At 32.2% G+C, this 20,208-nt stretch overlaps 1 protein-coding gene across 2 annotated transcripts in view; it reads right to left on the reverse strand.

The window, feature by feature from the left end:
* LOC106869914 (neurotrimin) overlaps positions 1 to 20,208 on the reverse strand; it is a 1,519,776-nt gene that overhangs the window by 1,133,964 nt on the left and 365,604 nt on the right. The window lies entirely within an intron of this gene.

Consider the following 20,208-nt stretch of genomic DNA (forward strand, 5'->3'; position numbering starts at 1 on the left):
AGAAAACTTTAACAACATAATAGCAGATCCAGAAACAATGCCTGAATGACTCACAAATGGGAAAACCATCTTAATCCCCAAATCCACGGAAGCGGAGAAACCACAAAGCTATAGACCTATAACCTGTCTCCCTACGATCTACAAAGCCTTTCCTGCAATAATATCGCAGAGAGTGAGTAAACACCTGGAAAATAACAACCTGTTTCCAGAAGAGCAGAAGGGATGCTGCAAGGGCTCATACGGCTGTAAAGATCAATTATTGATCAATAAAGCCATAACTGAAGACAGCCGCAGAAAGAAGAAAGGCCTCAGTATGGCCTGGGTGGACTACCAAAAGGCTTTCGACAGTGTTCCCCACACGTGGATTCTGGAAACACTAGCCATAAACAAGGTGGCACCAATTATCATAAAATACATAGAGCACTCAATGAACAAATGGCAGACAGTGCTACAGCTCCAAACAAAAGAGGGACTTGTGAAAACGAAAGCCATCCCCATTAGAAGAGGAATATTCCAGGGAGACACGCTCTCTCCACTCCTGTTCTGCTTGGCACTCACACATTTAACAGAATTGCTAAATAGAACTGGATGCGGTTACAAATGCTATGGAAAAACAGTCAGCCACCTTCTATATATGGATGACCTAAAATTATATGCAAAAAACGACAAAGAGCTAGAAACACTACTACAGACAGTACACGGCTTTACCAAGGAAATAGAAATGAAATTCGGATTAGAAAAATGTGCCAAAGCAACCCTGAAAAGAGGAAAATTAGTTAAAAGTAGCAATATAACACTAGATAAAGCCAATGAAATAAGAGAAGTAGACGAAAGCCAATCATATAAGTATTTAGGAGTCAATGAACTAGATAGGATACAACATACACAAATGAAAGAAAAAATAAAGAAAGAGTACTATAGACGAGTTAGATCAATACTAAAAACAGAGCTCAGTGCTAAAAACAAGATAATGGGTATCAACACTTTAGCTGTCCCAGTTATAAGCTACAGCTACAACATCCTTAACTGGACACTAAACGAACTATGTAAAATAGACAGGAAAACAAGAAAAATAATGACAGGATATAGGATGCACCACCCAAAATCTGACATAGAAAGGCTATATATACAACGCACAGAAGGTGGCAGGGGTCTTATACAGCTAGAAAACTATTATAAAATAACCACCATAGGACTGCAAAAATACCTACTCCAGAAGCAAGGGAAACTAATACAAATAGCCACAAAACACGAGCAAAACAAAAAACTGTTTTCAGTATTTAAGGAAGCTGACAAATACAAACAAGAAATCAATCTACCTAACAAATACGAAGAAGAAGAAGAAGAAGAAACAACAAAAGCTATAAAACAAATGAAATCCAAACTAAAACTAGAACAGCAACGGACCATGATAAAACGATGGCAAGAAAAGCCCCTACATGGTAAATACTGGGCTAAACTAAATGCGAAAGAAATAGAGAGAGAAAAATCCCAGCAATGGCTGAGAAGCTCAGGACTCAAAGCAGAGACTGAAGGATTTTTAATTGCTGGACAAGACCAAAGCCTCCCCACCAGAAATTACCAAAAACACATAATGAAAAGAAATATAACACGTAACTGTAGAATATATGGAGATCGACAAGAAACAATAAATCATATTATCTCTGGCTGCCCAGTCCTGGCTAAGAAGGAATATATTCACAGACACGACAGAGCTGGGACCTATATACACTGGAAGCTATGCCAACATTATGGAATAGCAACAGAAAAAAGATGGTATAAACACACGCCAGAAAAGGTCACAGAAAACGAGAAAGCAACCATACTCTGGGATATGCCAATACACACAGATAGAGAAATTAAGGCAAATAGACCAGATATAGTTGTCAAAGATCATGAAGGAAAAAAATGCCTTCTAATTGATGTTTCAATACCAGCAGATGACAACGTTTCTCTAAAAGAAATGGAAAAACTTTCAAAATACAAAGACCTGGAAATAGAGATAACTCGAATGTGGAATCTAAAAACAGAAACAATTCCTATCATAGTAGGTGCCTTAGGTATAATAAAAAAATATTCAGACAAATACATAACAAAAACACCAGGACTTACAAATATATATAACATACAGAAAATTGCACTACTGGGTACTGCACACATTCTACGCAAAACACTTTCAATACAGTAAACATAAGAGCACCACAGCACATACCCAAGGCGCACAGAGCTGCGCTCGGTAGTGAAGTGAAAGCATGTTATAAAAATAAAACTACTGAATAATAATAATAATAATAATAATAATAATAATAATAATAATAATAATAATAATAATAATAATAATAATAATAATATTAATAATAATAATAATAATAATAATATTAATAATAATAATAATAATAATAATAATAATAATAATAATAATAATAATAATAATAATAATAATAATAATAATACATTGTGTGAGGATTATGATTCAGCGTACGACATAATTTGTCATTCCAATGGAAAGATCGACTTTTCCTAACAGGCGACCAACTTTTTTAAAAGGATCATTTATTTATATTTTTATGATCTCATACAGACATGCACGTATACACAGGGAAAACGCACGCAAACACATACACATCTGAGCGCACAAGTATAGTAATAAAAACAAGAGTACTCAGAAAGCACACAATTCCACTAAGGCAACACCAACGTCCTCTCAACGATTATCCAGAGATGATTTTTAAAATGAGAATATCTGAAATAAACCCGACTGCACTCACAAACGAGAATACTAAAAATGAACTCGACCGCATTCAAAAATCGAAAAAATAATCCAGAATCTGTGTCCAGTACCTGATCGATCACAATGATAGTCATAGAATGTGAAGGTTGTTGTAGAGAGTTTACTAACAGTAATAAATATTTTATACTTATCTAATACAAGCCAAAGTTAACAAATTCACCATTCAAAATAGTTACAATCTAGAGGGAGATTTTTTTGAGACTTGAAAGTTAGCGTAAGATTGTAATCATGTAAAGTAAATATAACAAATAATCCAGAATCCTTGAGCGGAACCGGATCGATCCCAAAATCTAATCAGTTCCTGCCATTCACGAGGCCAAACATCCCTGACAGATTCATCTGAATGAATCCATCCAGCGGTTCTTGAGATATCTTGTGCACGGACAATCAAACAAACGCGACTGAAACCACCAACAACGACAACGAAAATAAAAATACGTATATATATACACAGACGTACATATGTACGTACATATACATACACACGCATGTGTGGGTTACTGATAAATTGTTTTATAAACAGGTTTACACAAGGACATTTTTAAAAGAATAATTCTCTGGAGATCCTGTATTAATGTTTACAAAGAATTTGTTGAAAAAGAAATTAAGAAATATTTCTTTGTGTATTATACTTAATCACTGCCGTAGTGATTCAGTCACAATATATTTGCATCATAATAGTAAAATTAATAACAATGATAATGGTAGTAGTAGTAGCAGTTGTTGGTGTTGGTGTTGTTGTTGCTGTTGTAGGAGTGGTATCAACAGCAACAATGGTACTAGTAGTTGTAGCAGAAGCAGCAACAGTAGCAGTAGTAGTAGTGATGGTGGTGGTAGTAATACTACTACTACTACTACTAGTAGTAGTAGTAGTAGTAGTAGTAGGCCTATAATAATAACATTAAAATTCATAGACGCACACAACCACACATATATACAAACCGCTCATTAATGATTGCTTTCTTGTCTGATACATAATCGATAAACTTCACTTGTAACTATGTTACAGTCCGATGATCTATGTATGTATGTATGTATGTATGTATGTATCTATCTATCTATCTATCTATTTACCTATATATCTGTCTGTCTATCTTTTTATCTATATATATGCATACATATACATACATATATATATATATATATATATATATATATATATATATATATATATATATATATATATATATATATATATATATATATATATATATGTATATATATATATATATATATATATATATATATATATATATATATATATATGTGTGTGTGTGTGTGTGTGTGTGTATACAGATACATATACATATATACAGATATAAACATATATATATACATATACATACACATACAGGCACGCACATAATTACGCACACACATAATCACGCACACACACACGCACATACACAGACGCACATATATACGCGCACACATAAACATATGCACTGTCATACACGTATATGCGTTAGTGTATATGTGCGCGTGTGTAAGTGTGAAGAATCTTTTATTAAAGTATAAAATATTGCTGACAACATCATGCTATTTCCAAAATGATAAAATATGAAAGGAATCGAATATCACTAGGAATATTCTCACCTTTGTGATATTATTTGCAGAGATGCATGTATTACTTGCGGAAATGCTGAATAAGCAAGATAGAAATTTGTAATATATCTATTACCTAAATCTTAACTAGGTTAAGTATTTATTCTCTGTTGAAAGCTACTTCAAACAATCAATGAAAAGGTGTTCCTCTGGGCTAATAAAATAATTCAAATGTTTGAAGGTGAACCTGGTTTATCAAAAGAGAATATCTTGTTTTATCTTACTTCTTCTCAACACCATTTGAGGTGAAGAAGTTAAAAAGATAAATAATGTATGTTTTACTGTGTGCCAAAGATAAAGTTTAAAATATCGTGGAGGCATTATTTTTGGTTTCATGAATAGCAGTAAAATAAAGTTAAAATTTAAAGGGTAATGCTGAAAATAAAAATTACAGTTTTAAAATGTATACCTAGAAATTAAAATTTGAGACATTTTAAAAGGTTTAATGGTAAAATTTAATTCCAGTTTATACAAGCACAGTGAATATTTAACGTAAGCTAAAAATACTTACGTTTAATTAGTTAATCAAATGCTTGAGTGAAAATTTGTTTTTATTAAAGGATATACCTTGTTAGAATATTATTGTCTGTACAAACGTTATATAATGTGTTGCGTTAACTACAAAGGTTATTTCATTCTCTGAAATTTTACCATCAAACGCATAGAGTGTTATGATAATAATTATATATTCATATGTCAATTATTATATATCGTTTCAAGTTTTTTGCTTGATGCTATAAATGCAGAAGACACACACAGACACACACGGACGCGCGCCAATATGATTGGTGCAGAAACATTTTTAACAAAAAAAAAAAAAAAATTCACAGTTTATATAGACTAAAAAAAAGAAAGAGATCAAAACTGTAAAACCGCGAGTGTATAAGGTCTTTATTTTACTAGTCGCCTCAAAATTCATTCTCTGATACAAGTAACTAGGAAACATTAAAACTAAGTACACACACACACACACACACACACGCCCGCGCGCGCACGCACGCACACACGCACTCACACACACACATACAAAACATTCACACGCTAAAGTTTGAAATAAGACATCGTTATATCATTAGTGGATAATATTTAAAATTGATGGTATCAATAGCAGTAGCATAGGTTGTTCACTAGCAAAAAGCATTATTTAGCTATGAATTGCAAATCAGCGTGAAGTGTAAGGATGCAGAAAGCGCCAACTTGCTAGAAGTAAGAGCTAAAGTCTTATTTAAACCACCGTAAACAAGAAGATAACAAAGAAATAATAGTAAACGAGGAAACGAAAAGAATTAATACATTCAAAAGCACATCTATGAAATGAAAAAGCTGAAGTATTAGATTTCCAGAAGCCGAAATTCGGGTATGTGGAGGTCCTAAACAGCATAAGTTAAACAACTATCTAAGGGATAATAAATATACTATATACTACTAGATGTATACCTATGTTTTTTATATCTAAATGCTTAATGTTGTAAGGCAATAGCGCAATTGAATAATAGGTATGAGTGGCGGTAAATGGAAGTTTACTAAGAATTTATAAGGCAAACGACTGAAACAAATAAAAGAATACATATATATATATTTCGAGAAAATTTTTTACAAAGAGTTAAGATTGGGAAAAGCACTAACATCTGAGAGGAGATTTCACAAAATGTGTGTGGTTTTGCTTTCAGTTCTTAACGTTTTCAAGCACGTTACTACATGATGTATGAAGAAAAATAAGCGAAAATGCACATTGGAAATCAAAAACAGCAAAGGCTTTGAGGAAAAGTAACGATAGATATATACAATTAGATGAACTGAGGTAGGAATAAAAGTATTAAAAGTCATTATTGTGTATTGTTAAAGAGATTCAAAAGCATACCGGTTTCGTAATGTTATTAATGATTGCTTGAATGCACACCGAATATTGAAGTGTGCCAGGTCTACTTGTTCGTGAGTAAAAAGATTATGTGTAAGGGAGGTAAGTTGTTCTGGATTTGGTACAATTAGGTAGATCTAGATCCGTAATGTGAATGGTGTATGGGATATATGGGGGTTAGTGGTATTAAATAAAAGGTTAGTAGCGTTCTGTATTATGTTATGTGTTCACATTTAGTTGTGAAAGATTGATGAAAATTGTATCTTTATTCATTCTTTGTTTATTGAGGTGTTCTGTGAACCTTGATAGAAGGGAAAAATTAGGAAATTAGTATCAAGATTCCTGGCACACCTTTCTATGTGTCCACTGACCTGTATCTGTCTGTATTGTGGGTGGCGGATTTGTTCTTTGTGGAGACTGGTTCTTCTACGGAATGATATTCCTGTTTGGCCAATATAATTATTACTACACCCTAAGCATGTAATGGCATAGATTAGATTTTCCGAGGCACATGTGTAATTTGATTTAATCTTAAATATTCCACGTTGTTTAAAGTGGAACTCTGAACCCGCCAAAAGGTGGGGCAAGTACCACAGTTAGGTCGACCACATTTTTTCACTTTTGGTTCTGTTGTTAATGGATATAATCTTGCGCTGGTTAATATTGTTTTCAATGATTTAAGTTGCATTTTACTTTTGATAATTTTACACATGCATAGACATATATATATAAAAGAATTCATATGTTTGAAGGGAAACCTGTTTTATTAGAAGAGAAAATCGTGTTTTGTCTTACTCCTTCTCTACGCGGCATTTAAGGTGAACAAGCTAAAGAGATATATAATACCTGTTTACTTTTTGCGAAAGATAAAGTTTAAAATATCGTGGACGCAATATTTTTTTGAGCTTATGAATAACAGTAACATAATGCGAAAATTTAAATGGTAATATTGAAGATGAATATGATATAAACACACACACACACACACACACACACATACACACACACACACATATATATATATATATATATATATATATATATATTATATATATATATATATATATATATATATATATATATATATATACATATATATATATATATATATATATATATATATATATATATATATATATATACATATATATATATATATATATATATATATATATATATATATATATATATATATATATATATATACATATATATATATATACATATATATATATATATATATATATATATATATATATATATATATATATATATATATATATATATATATATATACATATATGAAATAAGTAGTTAAGGTAAAACTCAACTGGTTCCTTTTGAAGCAATTCTGCACATCCGATAACACTATTACTACAATTCAATATGTCATCTCAGTTGCCGCTGTATGTTAGTTCAAAATACATATTACAATTTCATTTCTCTGTAATTCCTCTTTCCAAATATAACACTTGTAAGCTTTAATACATAATACGAAATATTTTAAATTACTCTCTTTGTTACGTACTTATATATATGTACAATATGGTCTCTCCCGTCGAAGACGACACGTGAATGTTCAGCTTTTGCTGAATGACCCACACAAATGATTTGTTTCTAGTGATCAAATGTACGTGCCGTACGTTAACTCACTCACTCCATCCAATTGACGTCGCCTGAACAGGTGAAAGATGTACCACTCATCAGGTGTCGAAAACATTGCAGTGAAGCGTGAGATGAAGTGTTTTGCCGAAGAATACAACACCTAACCTGGTCTAGGATTTGAAACTATAATCTCCCGATCAGGAATGCAACGCCTTAACCACTAGTGTATGCATATTCACACACACACACACATGTATATATGCATAAATACAGATGAAATATATATATATGTATGTGTATATGTGTGTGCTTGTGTCTTTACATCTGTGATTGCGTGAAGTTGTACCTTTGTTGCAATCTATATTCACAAAATGAAAAATGATCAACACTAAGATTTTATTCAATTGCCACCTCAGATAATAACACGCCTTAACTATTGGAAAGAAAGTTTCTATTTCAATAAAACTGTATTAGTTGACCTTCTTCATGAAATTTCAAAAATCAAAGCCGTCTCTATAAAATTTGAAATCCAATTATCCTGGAACAAAGCTAAATATTGTAAATTATATTGTTGGTCAGATATTGAGGCAAACACACAACAAAGAGTCATTAAACAAACCTAACAATAATAACTAAATAACAATGTGATAACCCTTGAAGCATTCATTCTTTCAATATCGCACAAGTTTGAATAATTTATAGCCCACAACATTGTTTGAAATGCATCCGAGTTGGTTTCAAGGAAAATGGGAAGAGGATTATGAATTAAAATGGTATGAATGAAAATTATATTGAGGATTTTTGGTAATATTGCGTGTTAGAAAACGTAATAATTTGAATAGCGGTTATACATCTTGATTAAAATGTCATTATTCTTAAAGGATTACAATAGATGAATGCTTTAAACTAGCAGAAATAAAGCAATATAACGCCTAGTTTTTTTCCTTTTCAAAATGCTTTTGCATAAAATAATTGTTACAATGTCAAATCCAATGACACAATGTACTTAAGTCACATTTGTGAATAATATACACTTTGATTAAGAATTAAGAATTGTTTTTAAATATCACACCATGGTGAAGTTTGCAGTGAGGACATTCGAATAGATATATTATAGACAAATTGCACATTTCGCGAATTCTGAGTTTCTACAAACAATTACTCTATCCTCCAGATCGCTTGATATATACATATATATAGTTATGTGGAGAATGGAGAAACAAACACAAGAAGAAGCAAGTCAACTGGGCTAGTTAGCCCTTGATTTAATTATGTGGAGATTATATAATGAGTCATTTACGTACGTTTCGATGTGTCAGATGGTTTGGCAGATCTCTTCAGAATGTTGAGGAGTATGTTAGAGTTCATGGTGTGAGAGATGCAGGAGAAACAATTAGTGGATATATTAATACATATGGTGGTATAAGAATAGCATTAGGTAAAGTTAGTCTTATATTTTAGTTGAAGATGTGTTAGTTTTTTCTGGAAGGGCAGGTATGGTGGGTGTTATTTAAGCTCGTATTTCCAGTCTTAATCAGACGCAGCAAACACCCTACCTCCCCTTCCAGAAAGACTAATACAACTTCAACTATAATGTAAAACTAACTTTACCTAATGCTATTCTTATACCACCATATGCATTAATATATCCACTAATTGTTTCTCCTGCATCTCTCACACACCATGAACTCTAACATACTCCTCAACATTCTGAAGAGATCTGCCAAACCATCTGGCACATTCAAACGTACGTAAATGACTCATTATATAATCTCCACATAATTAAATCAACGGCTAACTAGCCCAGTTGACTTGCTTCTTCTTATGTTTGTTTCTCCATTCTCCATATAACTATAATTATAAACTGAGGTTTAAACAATAGATTACCTGCCTCTGGATACCTTCTAACGAAGACGGTACCCGCACAAGTAATTCCCAGGAGTGCCTCCGGATTTAAATATCCCCTGGTTGATTGGATACTTCAGACTACCACTGGGATATTGAAGCAATCCTATCATTTACCTATATATATATATATATATATATATATATATATATATATATATATATATATATATATATATATATATGTGTGTGTGTGTGTGTGTGTGTGTGTGTATATATAAATATATATATATATATATATATATATATATATATATATATATATATATATATATATATATATATATATATATATATATATGTGTGTGTGTGTGTGTGTGTGTGTGTGTGTGTGTATATATATAAATATATATATATATATATATATATATATATATATATATATATATATATATATATATATATATATATATATATATATATATATATATATATATATATATATATATATATATATATATATATATATGCATACATTTACATGCATATATGGAATGAGCATACTCACACACTATGCCGTATGTGAATTTTGTATCTTCATATAAAAACCTTTAAACACTCAACAATGAAGTAAATATATGATATGCCCTTTCATCACAACGATAACACCATGTTAAATATAGACTATAGCCAACCAGTTTTATAAACCTGCAACCTACTACATAAGGTTATGACCTCGTCACTGAAATGTATTTCTATCCATCTGTCTGTCTATCTATCTATCTATCTATCTATCTATCTATCTATCTATCTATCTATCTATCTATCTATCTATCTATCTATCTATCTATAATCACAACTTAAATTTATTACAAAGGCACAGATACACACCAGTGCCTAAATTTCAAACCATGTGACCCAACACATCTTGTACTGACTAGCCAGGAAAATTTGTACTATAGTACAAGATACCAGGAACATATGACTTATAGAATTGAAGGTATTTCTATTCAGGCAAAAATACTCTCTCCTGCTTATAGAGAATAACATATTACGATCAAAATAGTTACCTATAGAACAACATAGGGCAGCACGAGAAAGACGAACCAATTCACGGAACACAGTACCATTTCTAGTAACACAAATGTGCATCACCTTATTATTTTAACATCATGAAAACAATTTGCCAATAATGAAACAAAGTGAAAAATTAAAAAAAAAAGCATAACACATTAAACACTTATCTTAATCAAAAGGCAAACACATAAGCTAAAGAAACTAGCAACAAAGGCAAAATGCAACATGAACAAACAATAAAACATTCACAGTACCAAGTGTAATGGTGACGGAGGTAGAACGTGCCAATACATGCATACTAGTAGATCCATTAGAACAAAAAATGGACAGATTTTCGCAAATGTAGATATGAACTGCAAAAGAAGAAATTTGGCCTACTGCCTTTAGTACCCTCATTGCGAGGAACTATATACTGGCAAGATGGTGAATGCATTACTGGAATGCTCACGAGTCCACAGAAAACAAATTCGGAACACTAATATTCGCCAAATTTCATTGAGCAAACATATAGAAGTATGTAGTCAGAAATGTTTCTAATATTTGGTTTCTACAAACTACATGACAGAAGTAAGGTTGTAAGAAAGATAAAAGAAAAAACTTTTTATTAATATGTTCAACGCTGTTCTGAACGGAAATAACAACAATAATATTACAGCCCGTTAATGATGGGGATTGAAATATAACTGTAACATATGAATATAAACAAATTACTGAAGATTCCCACCAACTGAAATAAAAACGAACGAAACCAATTAAGTTTGCTCACCCATAACGTCATTACAAGTAAACCGTAAGATAATAAAGGCTGGATCGATTCCAGTATTATCGGTGCGTCTGGCATGACGTATAAGCTGCATGCTGATTTTATTCAAATCTGTATTCAAATCTGTATTCAAAAAATTCAGCTTGTTGGAATTTTCTCATAGGTACAAAAATGAAAAAGTTAGTCATTTTACTATAGTTGTCATAAACGCAACTGTCAACTAAATACATTTTTAAATCTGATGATTACTAAGAATGTATGAAAGCTCTAATTGATCTTTAGGGACATTACAAAATATTTTGATAATACTTAACTCACTTCAACAGTGTGAAAGAATTTTTAAAATACAATAATAAAAACGTGTAAACCAGACCATATTATAACTTTATTCAACTGATATATTATTCTATAGACATTCACACAGATTCGGAAAATATATATATATATACATGTATATACATACACATATATACTTCGAAAAAGTATGAGCATTATTTCTGGGATATGCTATATTTAGTTGATTGAAAAATACTCCATTATCGAGATATATTTTTTTGGATGCATTGTCACATACATTATATATAATAGTGATATATAAAACGATGGAATTCCTAAATACTGCATTTCATACGCTCCCACAAGGATTAAACGTAATTTCAGTTCCAAAAATATTATCAAACAAACGATTTTATTTGTCTGTGTTGCATGTTTGTGCATGTACGCGTTGATATGTTTTCACAGATTTTTTCCAGAAAAAATTGTCAAAGGAATAGGATATCACATAGTGAATCCTGCCTGTTTTCTTTAGTTATATATCAAATAATAACAAACGGCAAGTTTATGAACCAATGTTTTACTTGAGATAAATTAATGGTGAAAGGCTGAATATAGCAAGTTAAATACCAGTATCAACTCTTCACAAGTTTAACCGATTTAATCTTCATTTGAAGATATTTAAAAAATTACATATTATTTATTTGGATACGTTTTACTGCTAAGAATAGATGATGGTTATTTATGATATTACTCTTTTAAGAATGAAAATCCAGTTTTGAAATACCATCCCACTACGCCCTATAATATATACCATTGTATTGGGGAGCAACAGATTACACCTTCGCATATTGCGATCAGAAAGACAGTCATAAAATTAGTGTAATCGACTGAATGAAATAATTACAAAGATCACTATCATACTGTTGTTTTAACTCACGAGTCCATTTTCTTATTAATAATTACAAAAGATATATATAAATGTTTCAGTCCGTCCATATGATATGTATATTACGTATTTCTTTATTCACAGGAAATATTTCCTCACACCGATATACAATTTGCAATATCGAATAAGGTCATTTGATATCTGGCGTCAATAATCCTATATCTAGAAATTTATGTGTAATTCTAAAGTCATTGTATGTAAATTATCTTTGGAAATTCTCACTGGAAAACAAATTACTCGACGTATATGATGATGTGTAACTTCAAAAAAAGTCACTGGATCTCCCTTGGAGTCGTCCACTTAATAGAGATGTCTCCGTGCAGTCTATACCATTATAGGAAAATATGTATCAGGTACAAGCGAGATAACAAGTGATTTCTTACTTGAGAATTCCGATGTTCAGTAAAGTAGCTACTGAATAATCAGTTCCATACGGTTATACGTAATTGTATAGTCAACGATTGTTAATAAATCATGTTCAATATTTCTGTGATGATGTGCGTTGCTGCGATACACAAGAGGAGATTCACAACATGGAGGTGTACACGAAACCTAACATAACGGATGGATTTCGAAAATCTATGTTACACTGATTACTGAGGCACTACAGACAAACAGACACGCATGTTCACGCGCACGCTCACACACACACACGCATACACATACGACCGTACACATACGTTCACACGTCTACGTACACACACACACATATATATATATATATAGGGAGAGAGAGATAGAGATAGATAGATAGATGTATATACCAAGTGTGTGTGCGTGTATATATATATATATATATATATATATATATATATATATATATATATATATATATATATATATATATATATATATATATATATATATATATATATATATATACATATATAAATACATGTATAAATATTGATGTATGTATGTATGTATATATATGTGTGTGTATGTGTGTGTGTGCATCGTCGTCGGCCCATCCTCATTGCCGAGTATCTTTCGCTTTTTGTATGAAGAGGTCCCTAAAGGCTCACAAGGCAAATTTGTGACTGGAACAATACTCAAAAAAGGCTAGATTTTATGATTGGTACTGACCTTAGTTGGAGTTGGCAGATTCAACCTTTAATCTTCATTTCTTTGACTGCTTTTGCAAAATATTTTACGCAAGTTTCGATGGTGGGATTTTATGCTGATCTGTCTACTACATTGCTTCCAGAATTTAGTGTAGTCTTCCACTTCATCGTTTGTTTCAATTGGTCTTTGTGGGGTCACAGTGGAAACCAGTTTGGTATCTTGCCTGTAAGTAATTCGCTGCAGAAAATTTGAATTCGCAGTTTCGTACTCTTTATTGTCCAAGATTTTGAATGTTCCGGCGCCACAAGTTTTACATCTCACACCTATAGAGTATGGTGGAAACAACCATGACCTTATGTATCACGAGCTTCGTTTGTAGTTTGAGCTTCATATTACCAATGACATGCAGAAAAATTATCCAAAGCGGCATGGGCATGTCGGATCATCTGAACAACTTTCTCGATATTATATTATGTGCAGACGACGCTTCCGAAGTTAAAAGACTGATGAATTTGTTCTAGTGTTCTGTTGAAGATGTTTAAAACTAGAAGGACGGAGTTTGAATCAAGTATGCAAGTTGCCTGTTGTTGAGTGTCAGATCGAAGCAATCATATGTATTTTTGATGTTGTTGACAGATTCCTACAATTTTGGGTGGAAAATTGAGCTGGCAACGCGTTGTTGTCGGCATACTGCAGTTTAGCGGCAGGAGCGTAGACATCGTGGCTGAATTTGGGTAGGTTGCAGAGTAACCATCAAAGTGTTATTTTTTTTCTACTCTAGTGATTCGAAAAGTATTGCTAGAAAGTTAAAATGGAACAAATTATGGGCATAAACGCAAGCCTGCTTTGAGCCGTTGGGGATCAAAAATCGTTCCTGAATATGGTTTTTATATGAAATCTATCCTGTCATACCATTGTGTAATTTCAGGCTGAGTTCTACAAAGCAATCTGGGCACCGAATCTCGTCAGAACCTTCCAAACAACTATGCAATTTAGGCTTTCGAGATGATAAAAACGTTCAAGAGCTTCGATATTTAACGACCTCACACAATTCAGCACAGCGAAAGTTACACTCATATTAGAGTTAGGTAATGCTATCTTTATTATTCTCTATGTGACAGTGAATTGTAACTATTCTTCTTTTTATATTTCAAGTAGGCATGCTCAACAAGACGAGGGAGCTAAGGTAAAACTGCTTGCATAATAATATTAGATGTACATTCGAACACTTGCGTGTTATGTAATATGTATATACACCTTAAGTGTTCCCTGTGCATGATTATTTCCTCTCATGTTGTTGTGTATAAATCTGTTAGAACTAACTGGAAATTAGTAACGCGTGTTTTATAATTCTTAGAAATTCATTATATCATTATCTCATTAGTGGCTACATTATGTAATCTTACGTAAAACTTCATTCATATGTATGGTTCCCTTCTTCCTTCTTATCTTGCCTGTCTTTTTTTATCTTATTTAATATCTGTTATTTGTTTATTACCTTATATTATTTATTACATCTCCTTTCTTCTATCATCGCGGATCGCTGCATTTGATTATAATTTATTTTACTCAATTTTCAATTTTACGGTTATATCTGAACTTTATATAGCACTATAATGTATTAGCTATGCATATATGATTTACAATGTATGCATGCAAATGAAATATGTAAATATATCAGGATATGTATGTATGTATGTATGTATAAGTGCAAGTGGATTTTTCTGTGTAATCGTATATGGTTATATGGAAGTATATATCTGTGTTTGTGACTTTGAATTTTTGTGTATACATATACATATGCGTATGCATGTGTGTATGTATATACACACATAGGTGTTACCATGCACATATGGCGGTAAGTTTTGTGTGGCATCTCAGATCCCATAAAATAGACCACAAGACTTTCTGCCCTATGAAGAACGCATGAAATTGCATATTCCGTGTAGCTGAGGAGAGTCGGAGCACTTGGAAGACAAAAATAATTGAAGAATCATATGAACCAAATCAATATAAGAATCACCAATGTTACTAAATAATTTTAAGATGGCAAGTGATCAAACAAATACGCAAGTAATATTTTCACACTTATCGATCAAAATTTAGCGCATATATCGGATAAATGAGAAAAACAACGAGGTGAAGTTTTAAGCATTACGCGTAGAGATTGTATTTCATTTTCCTTTGAATATTCAAGTCTTTATACTGTCGGATACTTCTCCTATGATATTTAGTTACAATACATTATTTCTATATTCTAAATCAAGCGGATGTCTTTATTCCTCTTCATGAACACACAGTCGCTATTATAAATGCAAATGATGTGTTCGGGTCGATGTAATCGACTGATGTATAGACTCATATCTGAGTCATTTCCCTTATGTAAGAATGCATTGCCATATCACTAACGTTCTTTCAAATAATAGTAATTATAATAATAATAATAATAATAATAATAATAATAATAATAATGGTTTCAAATTTTGACACAAACCAGGAAGATGGGGCGAGAGATTAATCGATTACATCGGTTACAGTCTTAAATGGTACTTATTTTATCGACTACGAAATGATGAAAGGCAGGACAGTTTGAAAGGAATACACAATACGTTAAAGAAAATACAGCATCCTCGGCAAATGCTTGAGCGAGGTGATTTGAAGCCTGCCACCAAAAGCCTAATTATTGCTGCACTAGATCAGGCTCTCGCTCCCAAGTCAGTGAATTATAACATCGATAAAAATTCTGACACCTAGAAATGCAGACTTTGTGGAAAGAGTGTGGAAAATGTGACCCAGTGAGTAAGTGGATGTAAAAGACTTTCACAAAAAGACAAACAAACAAAAAAAAAAAAATACAAGCGCCACCACGATGAAGAGTGTCTATCATCATTGGCTCTTTGCTGCGAATACCAATATGAAGTAATAGAGAACTAGTATGAGCATGTTCCAAGTAAAGTTATGCAGGAAGATGGAAAAGTAACGATACACTGGGACTATGATTTTCAGATGGATTGTGTAATTCAACAGCATCGGCCAGATATTGTCCTACTGAATAAGACAAGCAAATATTATAAGATCATTGATGTAGCCATACCAAATGACATGAATGATTTGAATAAAGAGGTTGAAAAAAATCACCAAGTATTCCGAATTCAAACTGGAAGTGGCAAAACTGTATGGAATGCGAGAGGGTAATGTAAAATTGATACCAGGGGTGATCGAAACATTGGGCTCAATACCACTGAAAATTCAAGACTTCATAAGACAGCCGGAAATCCCCTGCAAGACTGATATCTTACAAAAAGGAGCCTTATTGGGTACAGCACACATCTTAAGGAAAGTATTATCTGTTTGAGTCCTTCTTGTGACTTGGCAGAATCCTTCTTGTGACTTGGTGCATTTTTACCTACACTGTGTTACGGAGGAATAACAATAACAATCATCATTTGTACTCTAGGTGCAAGGCTTGACATTTTTGGGGAGGGAACTAGTCTATTAAATTGACCCCAGTATTTCACTGGTGCTCAATTTATGGACCCTGAAAGGGTGAAAGGCAAAGTCGACCGCGGTGGAATTTGAACTCAGAACGTGCAAACAGACGAAACAGCACTAAGCATTTTGACAGGCTTAATACCGATTCTGTCAGCTTGCCGCTTTAAATAATAATAATAACAACAACAAAAAACAAACAACAACAACAGCAATAACAACAACAACAACAACAATAATAATAATAATAATAATAAAAAAAGAAATAATAATAATAATAATGGACCGAACGTGAAATAAATGGCCTAGGAGAAAGTTGCTTATTAATTAGGTACGTTGCAATTCCCAAAAAGTACAAAAAGAAAGCAATTATTAATGAGTTGACCGTCTGGAAATACTTTTATAAATTCATGTTCTAAGAAATTTCCTATAATTTCGATTTCTCAAGTTTCTTGAATATTTTTAACTACAATTTCTCGCAATTTAAATATTCAAAACATTCACTGCGGAGTATTCCATTCTCGTTTGCAAAGTCTCTCCCTTTCTCTTTTAAGTTTTTATTCGCTATTTGGAAAACCGACAGTTTTTTCTATTAATGTATACGTAATTTATTATTTCTTGAATGAGAATTTTTAATATAATCATATAATTTTTGAACGCGGGATACCTGTAGGAGGAGCCTAGAAAGTTTCCAAACATTCTGTACCACTAAGCCGATATATATATATATATATATATATATATATATATATATATATATATATATACAAAAAAGTTGCAAGAGTGACTTCAACAGTGATACACTTCTGCGTACATATAGGATACATATACACACAAATCAAAGGCAATGAATGTGTGTGTGTGTGTGTGTGTGTGTGTGTGTGTGTATTTGCTGTTCAGTGACAAGCTTTCGTGTTGCATTACGTTTGCGAAGTTTTGTTTCAAAGCGAACAAAATATTTTGACATAAACGAAATTTTAATGTTGACGTGAAACTGGTAGTACTTAAATATAGAGGTCTCTTAACGGTACTACTTAAATACAGGTGTTACATACAAAGCATTTTAAATGTACATTGTTTGGGCGTGAATTGGCACCATTATTCTGACCCTAACTAATCCTAAAAGTAACCCTCCCCTTCGTATTGTAAATTAGATGCATTGGGTCCTTTGTATTAAAGAAGTGCTGTGAAACTAACGGTTTCTATGTGTTCTTGAATGGATTGAAAACATCTACGTTGCAATTGTTTTTGTTTCAGCATCCGATCTCAGATCAAGTCACATGCTATGCAAGTACATCGTAATTTTTTTAAATACGGGATATTCCGTCAACTGAGACAAATTTGGCGGGGGTAGAAGTTGTCACTGATGACGGAATATCCCATACTCGAGGATATCCCAGAAACAGGTGTAAGATTTTGAATTTCTTCCTGTAATGATATTGCATATGACTTGAGGTGTGTGCCTTGCCTTAATGTTTGAAGTCGTGTTTAACAATTTTATCTATGTATATATATATATATATATATATATATATATATATGTATGTATGTATGTATGTGTGTGTGTGTGTTTGTGTGTATGTGTGTATATATGGATGTATTTTATACAAGCGTACACTCGTTTAGCTCCATATCGATTTATATAATTGGAATTCATTAATTTCTCTTAGTATTAATGTTACACTTGTTATGCTCTAGTAGTCGTTATAGATGTTTTCATCAATTCGATATAGGAGAACAGAAGTTTATTAATATTTTATAATGAAAAAAGGAGAGTTTGAACAAAGAAAAAGCTGTAATTTACTTATATCATGGTAAATTTCATATCGCCTACGTGCATTTCAATACCTTACGTTCATTAATATTTTGTAATGAAGATTGCAGTATGCAAAAATGTTAAGAAAATGTTAAGAAGTAGAATCTTTGTTAAGAAATAGAATCTTTGACGATGATAAGAGGATGTTAAAAGGGGCTTTGTGTTTAAACAATTTACATAAAAGTCTTCAAAATAGGCAGTAAAATAATTCATGATTATTTATAAGTTCATAAACATCATAATTGTATACAAGCATATATACAGAAAGAATTTGTAGGCAGTGTATGATAGGAGATATCTTGTATTGCTTAATCTAAACTTCATCAGAAATCTTATTTAAATATTTATACAAAATTTTGGCGGATTAACCAACCATCTTCCTTCATCTCCAGTCTTATATGTGTGTTTGGCAAGGATGGTTGCTATTTTTAGAAATAGTGTGGGAGGTTGGTTGGTGGGGGAAAGCATTCACACGAACTGATTTCGAATACTTTGTGGAATAAAAAGGATATATTTTTTGTTTTGGGGCTAGCCTGTCATATTTGAACTGCTTTTAGAGTTCAAGATGGTGTGAGAGTATGTGTGTATATCTTTGTGCACGGTTCTATGTGTGTGTATCTGTATGTCCTTGTGTATGTGTGTGTCATCTAATGGCATAAAGTAAAATGTTTGATGCGCAGGTGAGATTATTTTTTTGTCAAATGTGTGTCCTGATTGAAATTTGTATATTATTCCTTCAATGAGGTGGATGCAGGTCCCGCAATTAGAGCGACCACATTTTTAAACGGTGGGTGTTGGGTAATTTTGCATTGGTAAGATTTTTAGGGATTTGGGTTGTCTCTTGCTTTTATATTATTTTATGGGTTTGGAGTGCTTTTTTAAACGTGGGTCTTGATTCAGTAGTGGGATGTTCTTGCATATAATCGTTGAAGCTTCTCTATTCCTAGGATTGTGTGTGAGAGATATGGGAGTATATTTAATGTACCTTGATTGTGTTTTGGTTTTCGTTTATCTTGGATGTCAATTGTCTTGTCACGTTATATTCCATTGTCAACTAATGATGCTGGGTACC

Source organism: Octopus bimaculoides, chromosome 12 (genome assembly GCF_046866305.1).
Source record: "Octopus bimaculoides isolate indiv1 chromosome 12, ASM4686630v1, whole genome shotgun sequence".
Taxonomy (NCBI): domain Eukaryota; kingdom Metazoa; phylum Mollusca; class Cephalopoda; order Octopoda; family Octopodidae; genus Octopus; species Octopus bimaculoides.